Raw genomic sequence first — 19,649 nt, 5'->3', positions numbered from 1 at the left:
GGCTTATCTGAAGTCCGAGGAGTAAGGGTTAGGGTTTCAGAAGAAAGTTTGAGTGAGTTGCTTCATCTCCCCTGCGAAGGAGCTACTCCAGAAAGACCAAAAGTAAGTTGAGAGCTCTACAGTTGATTTTGAGAGAGAGATTTTGATTATTCAGAAAATTAGTAGCTAGCTCTCTATCAGCTGAGATGAGGTTGTTGCATAACTTCATAGGTCGGATTTGTTTCCGAAGAGGGAAGATTTGATCTCATATCTGAGCGAGACTGGTCATTATGGAGCATTATTCAGGGCATTCCCCTGAACCTCCCAGCTATGATGTCAGGCAGATGAAGGCATATGCAATCGAGAGTCTTTGCCCTATGGTATGATACTCACCCTGTCTTCCGACAGCATGACATATCAGGAGGGAGAGATCTCCAGGCATCTCTATTCACTGACACTTACACTGCACGTCCCTATTCGCATGGGTTATGAGAAGGTGAACGGGCAGTGGGTGCGTGCAGGAGCAGGGATACTGCACCAGAGGGTGATGCACCGAGGGTGATGCACCAGATTGGAGACCCCATCCCTGAGGCTGATACCTGCGGATCATCCTACAGCACCTTCAGAGGCTGGACCTTCGTCATCCACCTACGGGATGTACACAGATGAGTTTTGGAGTAGGATGACTGAGCTTATCAGCTCAGGTGAGGACTCTCTCTGATGGATGTGAGCAGGATGGATACATGACTGCTGAGATTAGCGATCTCAGAGAGCAGGTAGGAGCATTACGGAGAGAGAGAGGCTCATGGTCCATCTGTGCCCCGAGCAGCTGAGTCAGAGGTTCGGCACAGAGTCATCCAGCTCAGCGAGGTCCACGCCAGACTCAGTCCCATCAGGCTCGACCTCCCTCGCCACTTATGCTAGGAGGATGAGGACAGATCACAGCCATTTAGATATCCCCTAGGCTGATGTTAGCATTATGATTAGTGCTAGGATTTATCTAGTTCTCATATGTATTTTGTGTTGATCATGTACTTTGGCACTTTGATTGAAGAATATTGTATTTTTGGCATTAATGTACTACAATGTTCCTTTCAGATCAATGAAACTTTGACTGTTTATTATTTACTGTATCTACTTATCTATTGCCATGCACCTATTTGATGATAAAAAAAGGGGGAAAAGTAAGAAAAGAAGGAAGTGGCAATAAGTTATCAAACAAGGTTGAAAATTAAAAAAGGGGATAATATACACTTAAGGGGGAGCGATATGTAACAATGAAATGTTAAAGTCTAAACTTTAATCAAATTCAGAATTTGGCATACCTTTCACACCTCGATACATATCTGAAACTCAATGCTTTATCTCAAATTTTTGAAGTTTCATCTTTAACCAAATATAAAAGGGGAGTAAATCAAAAAGTTCAAATTGGCAATATTTGGATGAAAAATGAGAAGAATTCACTCTCAAATTTGAAAAGATGAAATTCAGCAACTTGAGCTCTTCTAAAACTGATTTTAAGTTAAGTAACAATCTGCTCATACTCAATATTTTGTTAATCATCAAAAGGGAGAGATTGAGGATGATAGTGGTATTTTGATGATTAACACAACCCATTAAAGGAATATCTAATTAAATATTACAGGTATATAATACATCATTACTAATTCCTCACCCACGGTACATTAAAAGAATGAGATCAAGATGTATTTCAATGATTAATAATGAGATAAATTTGCAATAGAAAAGAGATAGTGAATTCTAAATTCTAATTCGGCAAAGTTTCAAGTGAAACGAACTCTTAAGAGGACAATAGTAATTTCATTGTTAAGAGTAATGTAGCAATACCATGGCATACATTCAAAATTGCTTGAAGTATATTTCATTGATTATATGGATGAATCTAACCTTAAGTTGCAGCAAAGTATGGAATGAGTCGATCCCAAGATTGATGGAGTCGACCCCGGCACATCATGAAACCATCAGGCACACTTCTGCAAAAATGGCACGGATGAACAGTAGTTGAGTCGACCCCAAACTTGCTTGAGTCGACCCCATCTTCAAGCCTCAAGAAAACAAGTCTCTGGAATCCCTGAGAGGGTCGACCCCAATATAACTTGAGTCGACCCCAACTGAACATGAGTCGACCCCAAGGCTGTCTCATTCATAAACTGGTTGTCTGAAATCTCTGAGAGGGTCGTGTTGGGTTGTGGAGCCTGATCCATTCCTTTTTTTCTAGACCCCTATATGCACTATGGTGGTGGAGGATCAAGAGAACACAAGCGAGAAAGAGTTCGAGAAGATTCAGAGTTGAATCAGCAAAGAAAGAAACCTTCAGCAAGGTCCGGAATCGACTCCAGCAGACTTGGAGTCGACTCTGGCACGCAGGTAGTCTTGGCACAGCTTTTTGGAGTCGACTCCAGCAGACTTGGAGTCGACTCCTCAGTGTTGGAGTCGACTCGAGAACTCCAGGAGTCGACTCCCACAGGCAGACAGAGAGGCATTTTTCTGTGGACTGTTGCCGAGTCGACTCGAGCACGTTTTTCACGCGAGGCTGAGTTATGAACCAGGTCCAAGCCAAGGTTTTTTGAGCCCTAATCAAAGTAAGAGATTGGGAGGTATATATAGACTTCTTGAGGGATACGAGAGGCATGTTGCAACCTAGAAAAACCCTAGAACTCATCAACGAGAGGTTCCAAAAGTAGATCCTTTGTGTGGCATCAAGAAGACGACGTGTTGCTCGTCTTGAGAGAGATTGTTTGCTGTGAGAAAGAGAGTTTGTTCTCTTCTCTTGAATCTCTGTAACTTCCTTTGATCATATAGTGAAATATTGATCTGTGCAGCTGTGGACGTAGGAGCAAGAGACTCCGAACCACATAAACTTGAGTGTCTTGTGTGTTTGCTATTGTTTTTGCCGTGTTCCTCTTTCTCCTACTATCCTTTATATTCCGCAATCGTAGGGTTGATCCCTAACAACTGGTATCAGAGCAATCTGGTTCGAAGGAAAAAGTGGGAGTCGTAGGGTTGATCCCTAACAACTGGTATCAGAGCAATCTGGTTCGAAGGAAAAAGTGGGAGCAATTGCGCTGAAGAAGGCAAGGTTAAGATTGACAGATTTGACGACAAAGACTTTGGTTTCTGGAAGATGCAGATCGAAGATTATCTGTATCAGAAGAAACTTCATCTACCTCTTGAAGCTATGAAACCGACAGATATGTCCCAGGCCGACTGGGATTTAATGGATCGTCAGGCTTTGGGAGTTGTTCGCTTAACGTTGGCTCGAAACGTTGCGTTCAACGTTTTGGAAGAGAAGACAACAGCAAGTTTGCTGAAAGCACTGTCAAATATGTACGAAAAACCCTCGACCTCCAATAAGGTGTACCTGATGCGCCGTTTATTCAATCTGAAGATGAGTGAAGGTTCCTCAGTTATGGATCACATCAATGAGTTCAATCTGATTATGAGCCAGTTGAGTTCCGTGGAAATCAGTTTTGAGGATGAAGTTCGTGCTCTAATTCTCCTATCCTCCTTGCCAGAAAGTTGGGGTGCAACAGTGACAGCTGTAAGCAGTTCCTGCGGCTCAAACAAACTGAAGTTTGAGGAGGTCCGAAATCTGATACTCAGTGAAGATATCAGAAGGAGGGAGTCTGGTGTGAAATCTGGTTCGATTCTGAACACATCTGAAGGTAGAGGAAGAACTGTGCAACGCAGTGAAAACCGTGACACATCGAAGTCTAAGAGGAGGAGCAAGTCTAGATCGAAAGGTGATGGCTGCTGGCATTGTGGCAAGATGGGCCACACGAGGAAGAATTGTTGGCTCAGAAAGAAGAATCCAAGCAAGGGGCAGAACGAGGAGTCCATGAATGTAACCACAGATGAAGCCAACGATACTTTGATTCTCAGCGTGGACAGTCCTATGGAATCGTGGATACTAGACTCTGGAGCTTCGTTTTATTCTACCTCACGGAAGGAGTGTATGCTAAATTAAACTGCAGGAGACTTCGAAAGGTTTATCTCGCTGATGATGAGCCTTTAGATATTGTGAGAAAAAGTGAAGTTCATATCAGGATGCTGAATCAGTCAGTGTGGAAACTGAAGAATGTGAGGCATGTCCCAGGCTTGAAGAGAAACTTGATTTCTGTTGGGCAGCTTGACAGCGAAGGATATGTTACTACCTTCGTAGGTGGTTCATGGAAAATTACCAAAGGAGCTATGGTGATAGCACGTGGGAACAAGTTGGGGACACTCTACATGACCAATGACACCAAGGATACGGTGGCATTAGCAGAGACAGGTGCAGATAGTTCTCTTTGATATCGCAGACTCGGACATATGAGTGAGAAAGGTATGAAGATAATGGTGAAGAAGAACAAGCTAGCAGATATGAAAACTGTTGATGTAAGTCTCTGTGAAGACTACATATTTGGAAAGCAGAAAAAAGTCAGTTTTTCAAAAGGTGGAAGAACACCGAAGACAGAAAAGCTAGAGCTTGTACACACAGATGTGTGGGGCCTTCACCGGTTGCATCTCTTGGAGGCTCACACTATTATGTCACGTTCATCGACAACTCTACCAGAAAGGTTGGGATTTATTTCATGAAGCACAAATCAGATGTATTTGTCACCTTTAAGAAGTGGAAAAGTCTAGTGGAGAATGAATCTGGTGCAAAGATAAAACGACTAAGGTCTGATAATGGCGGTGAGTATGACAGCAGCGAGTTCAAGAAATTCTGCGCAGTGAATGGAATCCGAATGGAGAAGACGATATCTAGCACACCGCAGCAAAATGGGGTGGCTGAGCGAATGAACAGAACTTTGAACGAGAGAGCCAATAGTATGAGGATCCATACTGGTTTGCCCAAGATGTTTTGGGCTGAGGCAGTCAACACCGCAGCGTATCTGATAAACAGAGGCCCGTCGGTTCCCCTAGATTGCAAATTGCCTGAAGAAGAGTGGACAGAAAAAATAGTAAATTTGTCACACTTGAGGGTCTTTGGGTGTCTCCTTTGTGCACATCAATGCATAGAAAAGGGACAAGCTAGATGCAAAGTCCAAAAAGTGTTTCTTCATTGGATACGGTACAGATGTTTTTGGTTACAAGTTCTGGGATGCGCAGAACAAGAAGGTCATCAGAAGCAAGGATGTGATATTCAATGAGCGAGTTCTCTATAAGGACAAGAATACTTCAGATCTTGAGAATGTAGGGAAGCAAAGCAAGGAAAAACAACAAGTTGAGTTGCAAGAGATTACAGAAGAAGACGTTGCCAAAAGAGCTCAGAGAAATCCTGAAAATTCAGAAAATGTTGCGGCACAACCTCCACCAAGTATACCGCAGCTGAGAAGATCTACAAGAATCTCGAGACAACCGGATAGATATTCATCCTCTTTACATTATCTGCTATTGACAGATGAAGGTGAACCCGAGTGTTATGAAGAAGCCATGGAAAGTGAAGATTCGGTGAAGTGGGAGTTAGCCATGAAGGACGAGATAAAGTCCTTGGATAGAAATCAAACTTGGGAACTCAGTTCACTACCAAAAAGCAAGAAGGCTTTACAGAACAAGTGGGTCTACAAAGTTAAAGAGGAACATGATGGCAGCAAAAGGTACAAAGCAAGGTTGGTTGTGAAAGGCTTCAACAGAAGGAAGGTATCGACTACACTGAGATTTTCTCTCCGGTAGTCAAATATTCAACAATTAGAGTGATTCTGAGTATTGTGACAGCAGAAAATCTATATTTGGAGCAGTTGGATGTTACAATTGCATTTCTCCATGGAGAGATTGATGAAGACATCTACATGCAGCAACCTGTCGGCTTTGCAGTCCCTGGCAAGGAGAATCTTGTATGTAAGCTAAAGAGAAGTTTGTATGGTTTAAAACAGGCCCCAAGGTTGTGGTACAAAAAGTTCGATGCATTCATGATCAACAATGGTTTTGCAAGATGTCAAGAAGATCATTGCTGTTATCTTAAGGTACTTGATGGTAGTTTTATCATCTTACTCTTGTATGTTGACGACATGTTGATAGCCGCACCAAACCTACAAGAGATTGAAAGATGGAAGAAAGAACTATCAAGGAAGTTTGCAATGAAAGACATGGGTGCAGCAAAACAGATGCTTGGGCTGAGGATTGAAAGGGATAGGGTGGCTAGAACACTGAAGCTTTCTCAAGCTAACTACATTAATAAGGTGGTGAATAGATTCAATATGACAGAATCAGATCGACACCTTTGGCGAGCCACTTCAAACTTTCAAAAGAGCAATCACCCAAGGATGATGAGGAGCTGAAGAAGATGTCAAGGGTACCATATGCTTCAGCCGTAGGCAGCTTGATGTATGCTATGATATGCACGAGACCCGACATTGCACATGCAGCGGGAGCTGTGAGCAGATACATGGCCAATCCGGGTAGACAACATTGGGAGGCTGTCAAGTGGATCCTAAGATATTTGAAAGGTACCAGAAATGTAGGCTTGTGTTTTAGAAAAGGCAGTCAAACACTACAAGGTTTTGTGGATGCAGACCTAGGAGGTGATACTGACACTAGAAGAAGCACCACAGGGTATGTTTATACCGTAGGCGGGACAACAGTGAGCTGATTCTCACAACTGCAAAATATCGTTGCTCTTCGATAACTGAGGCAAATTATGTTGCCATTACAGAAGCCAGCAAGGTGATGATTTGGCTGCAGAACCTTCTGAAAGAGCTGGACAGAGAACAGAACTGTAGTGTACTATTCTGCGACAGTCAGAGTGCTATTCACTTAGCTAAGAACCCAATGTTTCATGCAAGAACGAAGCACATACAGCTGAAATATCACTTCATCAGAAAGTTGCTAGAAGATGGCAGTTTGTTACTTGAGAAGATTCAAGGAGTAAAGAATTCAGCTGATATGTTGACTAAGACAGTCACTACAGAGAAATTGAGGCGATGCATGGCCTCAATTGGCCTCCAAAGATAGTTGAATGGAGGTGCCGCACAGAGAATACAGATCAAGATATGGAAGTTTGTTTATTTTTAAGATAGATGCACGACTGGATGTATCAGTCTCCAAGTGGGAGAGTTGTTGGGTTGTAGAGCCTGATCCATTCCTTTTTTTCTAGACCCCTATATGCACTATGGTGGTGGAGGATCAAGGGAACACAAGCGGGAAAGAGTTCGAGAAGATTCAGAGTTGAATCAGCATAGAAAGAAACCTTCAGCAAGGTCCGGAGTCGACTCCAGCAGACTTGGAGTCGACTCTGGCACGCAGGTAGTCTTGGCACAGCTTTTTGGAGTCGACTCCAGCAGACTTGGAGTTGACTCCCCAGTGTTGGAGTCGACTCCCACAGGCAGACAGAGAGGCATTTTTCTGTGAACTGTTGCCGAGTCGACTCGCAGAATTGTGGGAGTCGACTTGAGCACGTTTTTCACGCGAGGCTGAGTTATGAACCGGGTCCAAGCCAAGATTTTTTGAGCCCTAATCAAAGTAAGAGATTGGGAGGTATATATAGACTTCTTGAGGGACACGAGAGGCATGTTGCAACCTAAAGAAACCCTAGAACTCATCAACGAGAGGTTCCAAAAGTAGATCCTTTATGTGCATCAGGAAAACGACATGTTGCTCGTCTTGAGAGAGATTGCTTGCTGTGAGAAAGAGAGTTTGTTCTCTTCTCTTGAATCTCTGTAACTTCCTTTGATCATATAGTGAAATATTGATCTGTGCGGCTGTGGACGTAGAAACAAGAGACTCCGAACCACATAAACTTAAGTGTCTTGTGCGTTTGCTATTGTTTTTGCCGTGTTCCTCTTTCTCCTACTATCCTTTATATTCCGTAATCGTAGGGTTGATCCCTAACAGGTCGACCCCAATATAACTTGAGTCGACCCCACCTTGAGTCGACCCCAACTGAACATGAGTCGACCCTAAGGTTGTGTCATTCAAAACTAGATCTCTGGAATCCCTGAGGGGGTCGACCCCAATGGAACTTGAGTCGACCCCACTGTACCTTGAGTCGACCCAAAAAGAGTTGAGTCGACCCCAGTGAAAAACGGCTGAAATATAAGGTTCTGTGTTTCCTGAGAGGGCCGACCCCAATGTAGCATGAGTTGACCCCAGTAAAAGTTGGGTCGACCCCAGTGAAAGTTGAGTCGACCCCAAGTCTGATGAACAGTGGTTTGAGTCGACCACAGGAAAGTTTGGGTCGACCCCAGCACGGGCAGAAGCATAACGGCTAGTTCTGCAGAAGTACTTTTTGTCCTCCCAACAGTAAGTAACGGCTAGTTTTTGAAATCTAACCAATAGGGGGTGTCCAATGGGTGAGGAAAACTATTTAAAGTGACACTATTCATCAGAGAAAGGATCCTTTTGCAAAATATCAAAGCTTACACAAGAAAGACAAGAGCCCTAATTTTCTTCATCCAAGTGCTTCATTCAAAGAGTCAAAAGGAAGTGGTTGAACAGATTCCAAGAGACATTAAGAGCTCCATCCACCCTTGAAGAGTGAAGCATTCTTGACAAAGAAGAGAGAAGTCTCATCAAGCGATAGCTATTTTCTAAACTCTTCTTTATAGCTTATAATTGTTATATTTGTTCATCTAGGAGTTCCAACTTTCTTCTTCTTTTTAATCACCTTGTAAAGGTTTATTGATGAGCCCGTAAAACCAATGGTGTGGGTTTGTTGGTGAGCCCGTAAAACCAATTGTGAACGTTCGTTGGTGAGCCCGTAAAACCAACATAGGTTCTTGGTGATCCCGGAAAACCAAAGTGTAAAGATTTTTGGATTGTGAGCCCGAAAAACAATCCAACTGTAATCCGCGAGATTATAGTGAATTCCCAAGGGATCGCTTGGGGAGTAGACGTAGGTGCTTAGGAGAGCACCGAACCACTATACTTCTTGTGTGTTTGCATTGTGTATTGTTTTAACTTCACTCACTCATCGATTGACTAAATTAAGATAGTAAAAATTTAGAGAAACTAATTCATCCCCCCCCCTCCTGGCTTGTCACCTTGGGCAACAGTTTGGTACGACCTATACAACATTGGGCCATTACGGTTTTGGCAAGTTCACGCCTTATCAATAAAGGATGGTGCAGTACAGCTAACTAAGCTTAATTATCAAGGGCAGAATGATAGAGCTTCTCTTGTTGCTAATGGGGAAAGATTGGAGTGAAATTTAGTATGCTTTCTAAATCGGAGAAGGAAGAGAATGAAGGTGTGGGTGGGGAGGAGGTTTCCCAGCCTCAATGTAGATGTGTTCAATGCAATCAACTTTGGATAAAATGGAGGATCAAATGAGCAAGATTAAGTGCAACAGTCTATGCATCAAAATTGATAGATGGGATATTCGATCATGCATACATAACAGCCCAGCAGCTCATGGAAGTCCATGTTTGAGACAATTTCTGATCTACTCCATATTTAAGTATATGTAGTTAACATTACAGCAAAACCACATATCAGGTTTCTGTTTATTTTAAATAATCACTCTAAAGAACATAAGGTGATCAGTCAAAAAACAAACATCACCACACTAAACACCATTATAATTAAACTTTGGGTATGGAAACCAAGTGCAACAGCAATTGAAATGAGGCCCACAATAGAATCATCCTTTTCCTTAAATGAAAAATATTTTACCAGGAGCATGTGATTTAATTATCAAAAGTTAAATAAGATTGCAATTATAATCTCTAAAAGGAATCATATAGAGCAGCCAATTTGTTTTGCAAGGTCATTTAACTTGGCAAATGAAGTACCATGATGTTGGCACTGCTTCGAGGGATTTGGATTGCTGAGATTGGATTCTGACATCCAGAAATGGTCGACCGCTAGATTCATTCTTTATGAAATCTTTATTAAAAGTGGCATATTTTGATGTTCTATAGTTGATTCGATTGAATAGATAGCACGCAGTCAAACACTACTTAGGTGCAGTTATATAGTCTTCACCTTCAATTAGTTCTATTCCCAACTTTTTTTGCAGCTACAAGCTCTAATTAGCATGATAAAGTGCATCTCATGGACAAGAGAAGTTGGAAAAAGTACTACTAAATAGGTGCAACATTATTTACCAATATCTGATGATAAATATATTGTAGGCTTTGGATATGTGATAAAGTGAAGATAGCAAACCAAACTTAAGAAAAAGATACCTGAACCCTGAAGAAAAGAGAAATGGTAGTGGTTGATAATTATGGCCATTTTCGCGAGGAGGAGATTCAACGTTTAGACTTTCCTGTAAAGCTCTTGCAAGTTGTTCATCCTCCTCCAAGTGCGATTCATTTTCTGAAGTAGAGCAACCAAGTTTATAAAGCATCATAAGTACACAATAATTATTAAAAACAATCAATAAAATATCCAATTTTTTGAGTATCTTCAAAAGAAGGAATTAGTTCCAAGAAAATTTAGAAAATCACTTGTTTATTTCATTGGCCAATAAGTTCTGGGTTGAAAAAGAAGAAAAAGAAAAGATAAAAGAAAGGCACCAAAATAAAGAATACTACAACATTCCAATTCCTTCAATAATGTACTTTGAAAAAACTATCAAGTAACAAATTAACAGGATTCGAACTGCTATTGATCCAAGGCAAAAGCAAAGATACTTAATACAAAGTGGATTAGCAAAATGAAGTAACATTGTCTCAGCAACTATCCTCCTAGCCAAATTCAACGCAACAAGTCAGGAGAAGTGCAGTAGTCCCCTGGTTGCACTTCATCTTACCACAATCATCGAAGATAAGGCTCAGATACTTGGGCTAGTCTAACATGAATATAGTTCTTGAAGAAGAAGAGAATCTGGTGACATTATGAGGATGATAGATAGATAATAAGTATTTTGATTAGAACATGGTACTACATAAGGAATGGATTCAACGAAAGTTTGCATCAAGATTGTGATGCTGGGTTTCATGTGGATTTTGGCATATGCCAGAACTCCTCGCTGTGATGAAGTCATCAAAGGGCCAGAAAACAATCAGAATCTCTGTGTTATAATACTCAACTTTCAGACATGTGGTCAACAGTCAGTACTATGCAAGGAGTAGGAGAAAAGACTAAAATTTCATCAATTATTGGGCTCCTTAGAAGAAGAAAAATCTGTATGATGATGATAACATCCCCCTCAGGGTGATCCTGCATGCAGTGTGCATGAGAGTTGGCCATATACCACAAGCAGTATTTTTTATGATACGATCCAGCACAACTAATTATTTGTCAATAAAGAGTTAGTACTTGGGTAGATGAGGTAGACATAAGTAACTGGGAGTCAACAGGAGAACAAGGTTTTAATTGCTGGCTGTGCTGGCCAGGACATACCATGCCGTGCCAGTACTGGCACCTATATTTTGAAATCCTTTTTTGTTTGCCACCGCACTGTGCGTGCTGTGAGGAGACAGTTTGTACTATGCCAGCAGGTGACTGGCACTCCCACTGGCACAGATTCTTAAAACCTTGCATGAGACAATCGCAGCAAGAATGGTGAATAACAAGAACTTATACTCTGCAACCCACTAATTGAATTGAACTGCGATGAGTCTGTGTTACTTCTCAACAATATGAACAAGTCCAATATTCAGTAGGAAGAAATACAAATGTCATGGAAATATGAAACTTTGGGCCAACAATCATTAGTCAAAGTAGAAATGCAACTTTCTGCAAGAAGAAGTTGCATAAAATGGAGCTCTAATAAGGCAGATTGGGATTGGAAATACAGAAGATGAGAAAAACACATACATGATCTGTATCCGTGATATCATATTAGAATGATGCATGAATCAAAGGCAGCAGACTACAGGAATTTAAAGGTGTTTCACAGTATTAAGAATGCAGGTATGTTATCCCTAATGTGGAATACAGATATAAAGGGAGAAGCAATATAAAATTAGTAACATTGATATCGTATAACGGCATTGATATGATAGCTGCCATTAACATTATTATCACCCCCCTCAAAAATAAATAAACAAATAAATGTCACCATTACCTAACTTAGTGGATATGCAGTCAATAAGAAGCAGAAAAATAACAATCACCTTGTGAAAAAAAGAGATCAATCAAACCCCATTAAAAAAAGAAAGATTATATTGAATCTACAAAATTGACTTGAATATCTTAAAAGGGACTCTTCTATTATGACATAGAGAGACAATAGATTCAAGGTTTAATTAGCAAGGATTTGTATTCTTAGGTGGACCACACCTGGATTTCTCATCCAAGGGTGAAAAAAATGATGTCATTCATCATCTGATAGCAAAACAAGCTAACAGCAGGACCATGCAACAAACATAATACTTACCAATTGCCTTTGCCTTTTTATGTTCTTCTTCTAATAGCGAAAGTGCAATAGCATGATCTATATCTTCATCCTGTAACAAGGCAAACTGAATTAAGTATAGATACTGAAAACACTGAAGAACCAATATTAAACACAAGAAAGATGACACTAAAATAGATTCAATATTGTTACAAAAAACAAAAGCAAAATATCACATGAGTAAATATTTGCCCCACCGTCATGTATCTGAAAAAAGGAAAACCGTTCTCTCTTAGGCACCATATATTAACTTCAAATGCAAAATGCTATTTGGTGAACACAGCAAGACTAGATAAACCAACAAAAGAGAGTGCATAATTTAAAAGAATTATGGTTTAGTAGGATTCATTACCCACTTGATGGAATAGCATTGTTTTTATGTTATTGTAAGAAGCCATGACACTACCATCACAAGTAACATGCACTTTTTCACACATCCAAAAATTGAGTGGATACCGTTTCATGCTTGTAAATTGATAGAGGTATGAATAGGGCAGCAAAAGTTGGAATGACAATGTATTTATTGTATTTATTGGTAAAATAAGAAAAATTAGAAGGCATTTATGAAAAATAGTAGCTTGATCACAAAATAGTCACGACTCACTATTTACACCACATCCCAGCCGACTACAATCAAAAAACTGTTACACCAAGAGAGGTACAGACCAAAATGCCAAGGATGTAGGCCAAATGAACGTGACGAAGACCAAAGGGAGCAAAAGTTATCAGCCTATGACGAGACCTTAATGAAGCGGAATCCAAGAAAGGTAGTTACACCCATCTTCCCAGTATTTGTAACATGGGAGGAGTGGGGTAGTTACACCTATCTTCCTTATCTTTCCACTATCTAGGATGTAAGCAAAGAGGTAGCACTACTTATCATGTATGGCAGTAGTGGATCATATGGTTAATAATAGCAAGGACAAGTGTATAAGAGTAGTGGCACCCATATTACCAGTTACAAGGAGCTATTTATAAATATTAAGTTGTAGTGTTGAAGAAAAAATCCTTCGATAATCCAAATTAATGCATTCTGTCTTATCTTAGTTCTTAATCTATCAGTAGTTTTTGCCTTAGGAGTAGCTATAACATAAAATTTTTACTACCACAACCCAACACTAAACTCCTATCCCTATCTAAATCCATCTCTTTCGAACGGTAGTGTAATAGAAGCAAAAATCCCTGAAGGTCAAAGCACCTAGACCTACACAACTCTCTACTCTTTCTTCAATCATTATATTTCCAGTTGATACAATGCCGGTGGCACATTCATGCACCTATTTATTGTAGCAGTTTGACTTGTCACCCTTGTCCATCAACCAACAAGTTCCTTGGCACATCCAAGCGGGACAAGAAGGGCAAACAAGTTTTGTCGCACGTCCGGTGGGACACTGCATAGCTACTATCATGCCATTATGGAAAAAGATTAATGAAGCAGTTGTAAAGAAAGAAATTGTTGTGCTAAGGCCACTCTTGGAGTGATATGCAACATCTTCGACTTCGATGCTAGAGCAGGTTGGAAGACTTGTTTCTATTATTGAGAGCCTGAATTGTGTGCCAAAACATATTCTAGTGCATACTATGACAAAATTAGCCAATCTTACCACTTTGTTGGGCGGATTGGCTTATCAATTTTCACAGTACGAGGATGTTAGGATCTTTAAGAAACTTAACTTTTATTTTTCAACCCACCTGAAGGACAAGACTGAAGTCTGTTCCATGGAGTCCTCAGAATCTACAGACCGATGAAATGAGGAAGATATCCTACAGATAAATGCAAGAGCAGGTAAGACCAACAGGTAAACAATGATTAGTGTTCGAGGCTGAGACGGGCTTCAGCCATCCTAATCTGCATATGGTTATTAGGAGGAATGTCAGCAAAATCATGCTAACACTAATCCCTTTTATTAGAGTCGGACATTTTCCAGTGGCAGTGAATGGAGGACAATAGTTCAATCAACTTGCAATGCAGCATGCCCTTATTTTGAGAGCTGGAGAGGCAACCACCTGCGAGGGTACCACCACCTCTTCCTTGACAACCACACATGCCAAATCTAAATACCAAGGGGCATTATCCATATTATTGAGCACCTTTCCCTCTAGATCAGCCGCATCTACCATCCCCACAAGCTAGGAGGCAAGCACGGCGATAGTTCTTATCTCCATCAGATCCTCAATGGTTTCTAACTATTGCTCAAATTTAAGTCGCACCACTACCAAATACGCCATGGTCTTTAAATTGACCAAGCAAAATGATATCCAAGTGCAAAGCTTTGAACAATGGATGTAGTGTCAAGTACATTCCGTCACCCTCTTGACCATCGACTGATGGGTTGTGGAAGGCATTGTTTACACTACGTTCAAACCAATTGCAATCTAAAGACTGATATACCAAGGAAGATGCAGACTAAAACGCCAAGGATGCAGGCTGAATGAATGTGATGTAGACACAAGGGAGCAAGAGTTATCAACCTATGATGAGACCTTAATAGAGTGAAATCTAAGAAGGGTTGTTACACCCATCTACCTATATTATTCATAACACGGAAGGAGTGGGATAGTTACACCTATCTTTCCACAACTCACGACGTGAAAGGAGGGGTAGCACTACTTATCATGTATGGCAGTATTGGGCCATGTGGCAAACAATAGCAAAGACAAATATCCAAGAGGAGTAGTAGCACCTATCTCGCCAATAACGAAGAGCCACTTATAAATATCAAATTATAATGTTGAAAAAAAGATCCTTCGACAATCCAAATCAATGCATTTTATCTTATCTTAGTTCTTAATCTATCAACAACTTCTACCTTTTCTACCTTAAAAGTAGCTGTAACTTAGAATTTATACTGTCATAGCCTAGTGTTGCACCCCTATTCCTATCCAAATCCATCTACTTTGAACGGTAATATGACAGTTGAGAAAGTTCTTGAAGGTCAAGGCACATAAACCCATGCTATTCTTTATCCTCCCTTTGATCACCATCTTTCCATTTGATCCAACGTCGGTGGCATACCCATGCACCTATTTATCGTAGCCATTTAACTTGCACCCTTTTTGTCAGCCAACATTTTCCATTGTACACCCAGATGGGAAAAGAAGGGCAAACACTTGAAAGTAGGATTTTTTTTAGATAGCCTAGCAAACTATAATCATGAAATGGATAAAAATAGCAGATACCAGAGAGAGATGAAGAAGAAAACATATGATTCATTGCTTTTCATCAGTACATGGGGAAGAAGGTTTATATCTGGCATTGTTGGCTAAACAACAAAGCAACATATTTTAGTGATCTTTCATTGAAATATCTTGACATGATTAGGGTTATGAAGCTTTATAAATCTTCCATTATTCTAATTTTTATAGTTTACAGCAAAGGTTGAGGGGTCAATAAAAAACTATAGTGAATTAACATGACTTACACAATGGCTGCCCAATATTTTTGATAAAAACATGGAATAGCAGTCAGCATTGATGTGTTTGTAAGGCATTGAACAGACTGGCTACAATCATTATTGTGATCAGGATTGTCTTAGCATAACAAGAAGGCCTGTAGTTAGACGAGAGCAACATTGTAAGATTTTTCACAACATACAAGATTTACCAAGTATCAATATCATGATGGAAACAAGCCAAACCATCATTTCTACGATGGTGGACAAATTACAAAGCTTACAGAAATCAAGCCTAGAGCTAGAGCCCATAAGAGACAGGAACAATTACTGCAGAATGGGGAACAAGAATATGCTATTTTTGATAGATAATAAGTTCAAAGCACTCAGAGAGTGATGGAGAGACAGTACTGACCAACATTTTGCTTGTGTGTGTGTGTGTGTGTATATATATATATACATCCTCTCAACCATTGGAAGCTTTTCCTTGTACATGAGGATGGGAAAGCATCTTTTATGACAAAATGGTGTGAAATGTGAGAAAAAGAAAACTAGATCACACAATAAAGGATATGGGAAGCAAGTTCCACCCACTGAAATGACAGATGAACTAAGAGATTCATTCACGCCTCATCATATTCAGATTTCTGATGTATCATAATGTATCAGTATATTAGAAAGTGTTAGAAAGGAGTTCAAGCTGTTGCAACTACTAAAACATTTATTCTGGACATTACCATTCCCAACTTAACTGTCATGTTTCTCATGGATTATTTTAAGTTTGTCTGTTCGCTTTTATCTCCCATCCTTGGATACAAGTTAAAATATGAGTGCTTGGATAGTTGAATTTAACCACAAGAATCATGTTAGGTATGAAAACACTGGACAACCTCAAAAGAGTATCAAAAAAATGCAATAAAAGAGAATACAGACAAGTTCTATGCATCATAGTTACCAATGAGCTTGATGGCTCATTCCAGAACCTATCATCCCCAGGTTTTCCATGGTATTGTCCCTCTGAAATTTTATGGCTGGAACCTTTAAAGATTTTGTTCAACCAACCCATGATGCATGAAGTTATCTGAACATGGCTGCGGCTAATTTTTGACTGCAAAAAGATAAAACTTCAATAGGCACATAGAACATGATTGAAAACAAAAACATGTAAGCATTTATTCAAAAGACATCTCCAGTAAAAAGTATAAACTAAGACCAGTCTTTCCGCAGGATACACCATATTGAAAATTAGTTTTCTGCATAATGTAATACCTGGAGCTTCATAATTTGCAGAGAAAATAACAATGCTAGCTTGCTTGAACTTTTATTTATTTTCGTTGTTTATTCCTGAGCTTCAACATAACATGTATAAACGGCATGGGTTTGGACTATGTGCAATAACAAGTATCCAAGTTTAGTATATCAGTGGTGTGCTTTTGATTAAAGCAGATTTTAGCAAAGCATTGGACTCTTATGCAATAACTTGAGCAAAGAGTACCGAACTGGACTAAATAGCAAAAACTTTTCCAATGAAAAATGTTCATGTGACAAAGTCAAATCTGCCAATGGCAAAAAAAAATAATAAAGACATTGCAGAAAACACCGTAAAATGGGACTGCTGAGACACTGATCAATCTATGTTAAGGCAAAACAACATCAGGCAGCCACTTACCTCTGTTAGAAGCTCAATACTGTGGGAAAGATGATCAAGCGGTGGAAAAAGGTATATGATTGGAAAAAAAGGAAGGCGTGCAACATGAAGAGTGTCTGTTACTGGATCAATAAATTCTCAGCACCCCTGGGGCAGAGAAAACAATTTGTTAGGCAGAAATGTCTTGTCAACACAGATTGGTAGAGTTAAGAAAATTTCTACCTTGGTTGTCAATGTAATATGAATGTGGCATCTCATAATGCTAACTTAACAATGTCTGTTTAAGAATCCAAGATTGAATAACTTAACAGCTTTGCTATTTCAATGAAAAAGAGGTTCTTGTTCCGCTTTTCTTTGAATTGATACTCGATATGGTGTTATTTGATTCTTATAAAGGTATTCCCACATCAAATTGGTCTCCCACATCATGCAATCAGTTAATGACAGTCAAAATCTATGATCGAGTGAAAAAAAATTCAGACCCTGTTGTTGTTGTTTTGACATAGTCCAATCACTCGCTGTTTCACATACAAATTCAAGTCCTCCACTTGTTGGGGCAATGCATTTAGCAATGGTAACATATTTAGCAACCATTCCCATTATCAAAGAGTTGGTGGGAAAAACAATGAAAAAGAAGAAGAAAATGAGGCAAAATTTAGAGGACTTAGAATACCAGCTCTGGGCAAAAAGATATTATTGAAGTTTTAAGAAGTCTGATATCGTAGTATATACCAAACCATCCAAGTCTTAAAGTATTCACCGAGACTACACTAAGGAAGAAGTTATACATCAATAGTGATAGAGTTATGCGCTTCCATATGATCCCTATCCCCAGCGGATCATGTGCACCTCAATGGACATAATCCAAACAATTCAGTGCATGATATGTCAAACGATTCATATAGGCATAACAATAGAGAAGCAAACAGAAGAAAGATAGAAAATCATAGCAGAAATGGCATGCAGGACAAAAATTGATAACTAGTAATTCTAATGAAAGACTGGATCGTAGGCAATCCTAAATAGTGAACTCCAAGAAGAGAAAAGGCACCATCCACCACCACACCATCCTCAACTATATAATTGGCAATTAATAGTAAACCAATCAAGAAGATAAGGAATCCACAACTAACACCATGATTCTTTTTACCTCAAATTGACATTAGAACTGCAAAAACATCGGTCAAATCGACAGAGACCCAGATCAAAAAAGCTCCCCGATCGTCAACAGATCGCCCACAATTTCCCCTCTTCTTTCCAATCTGGGAAAGGAGCATCGCAGAGCAAAGATCAATGGAACTCGTAAAAGAGGAAACAAAACGAAGCGATGACGGGGATCGACCCCGGGTTCACGGCGAAGCCGTGAGAGATTTGGTGGAGGAGGAGGAGGGCACCAGACGCATGTGGGGGTTGAAAAGTTCTCACGCTACGCCATTCCAAGGGGCGGTGGGTCCTCCGGGCTTTTCCAAGGCCCCCAAATCCCTAAAGATAAGCCAAAACCTCAGTAAAAAATATATAGAGGGAGGGGGTTAGAAGAGAATAGAATGCAACATTCTATTCTATTTTGTTTTGGCCTCTCCCGGCTTTCTTTCTCTCTTCGGGTACTTTGGTTTCGATTTTTTTGCGGCTTTCGTGGCTTGGTGGGAGGATAAAGACGTGGATGCAACGAGTCACAGAGAGGCGGGGGAAAGAGAGGGTGCTTTTGAAAGGTAAGATCCACGGCTGTTTTGAGTACCAAACCACCCACCGCCAACATTAAAAAAGGGGAACGTTTTTCAGTATAGAAAGTGGAGGAGGAATCTGCCGAAGTATAAGAAGAGCAGAAGGGGTTGGACAACAGATTCCTGGCCCAATACCCATCCACCAACCAGACAGATGACGGAGAGTGGCAATATCGATGCAAGGGCTGGGATCTTCGATGAGCCTTCCACCTGGGCTTTTTGTCAAACTAGTGCAAATATACTTCCATATTTCTTACGCTCTTTTTTGTCCCTCCGGGTTAATGAACCTTCAATGGGATTCGACGTGTATGGTACTCTAGATACGGTAGAATCCTTTATTGGCCAAGACAGTTACATAATTTTGGACCTTGCCGGACAGCAAATAGCTGAAAATATGTTGTATGCCTCCAAAATCTATTTTATACATACATACATACATACATACATACATATATATATATATATATACATACACACACACATATATATATATATATATATATATATATATATAGAGAGAGAGAGAGGGGGGGGTGGGGATTCTACATGCGGTAAACTCTCCACTCATTATGTGGAAATTACTATCAATAACAAGATTTAGATTTGTTGTAGTTCAAATT

The 19,649-nt window shown here is 40.0% G+C and overlaps 1 pseudogene; it reads right to left on the bottom strand.

The window, feature by feature from the left end:
* The window catches only part of LOC103697805, a 51,945-nt pseudogene extending 32,932 nt beyond the window's left edge, over positions 1 to 19,013 (bottom strand).
* Positions 19,014 to 19,649: the final 636 nt, after the last annotated feature.

This window comes from Phoenix dactylifera, unplaced genomic scaffold (assembly GCF_009389715.1).
Source record: "Phoenix dactylifera cultivar Barhee BC4 unplaced genomic scaffold, palm_55x_up_171113_PBpolish2nd_filt_p 000365F, whole genome shotgun sequence".
In the NCBI taxonomy this organism is placed as follows: domain Eukaryota; kingdom Viridiplantae; phylum Streptophyta; class Magnoliopsida; order Arecales; family Arecaceae; genus Phoenix; species Phoenix dactylifera.
Note: the sequence above shows the minus strand (reverse complement) of the source record. Positions and strands in the feature narration are given on the sequence as shown.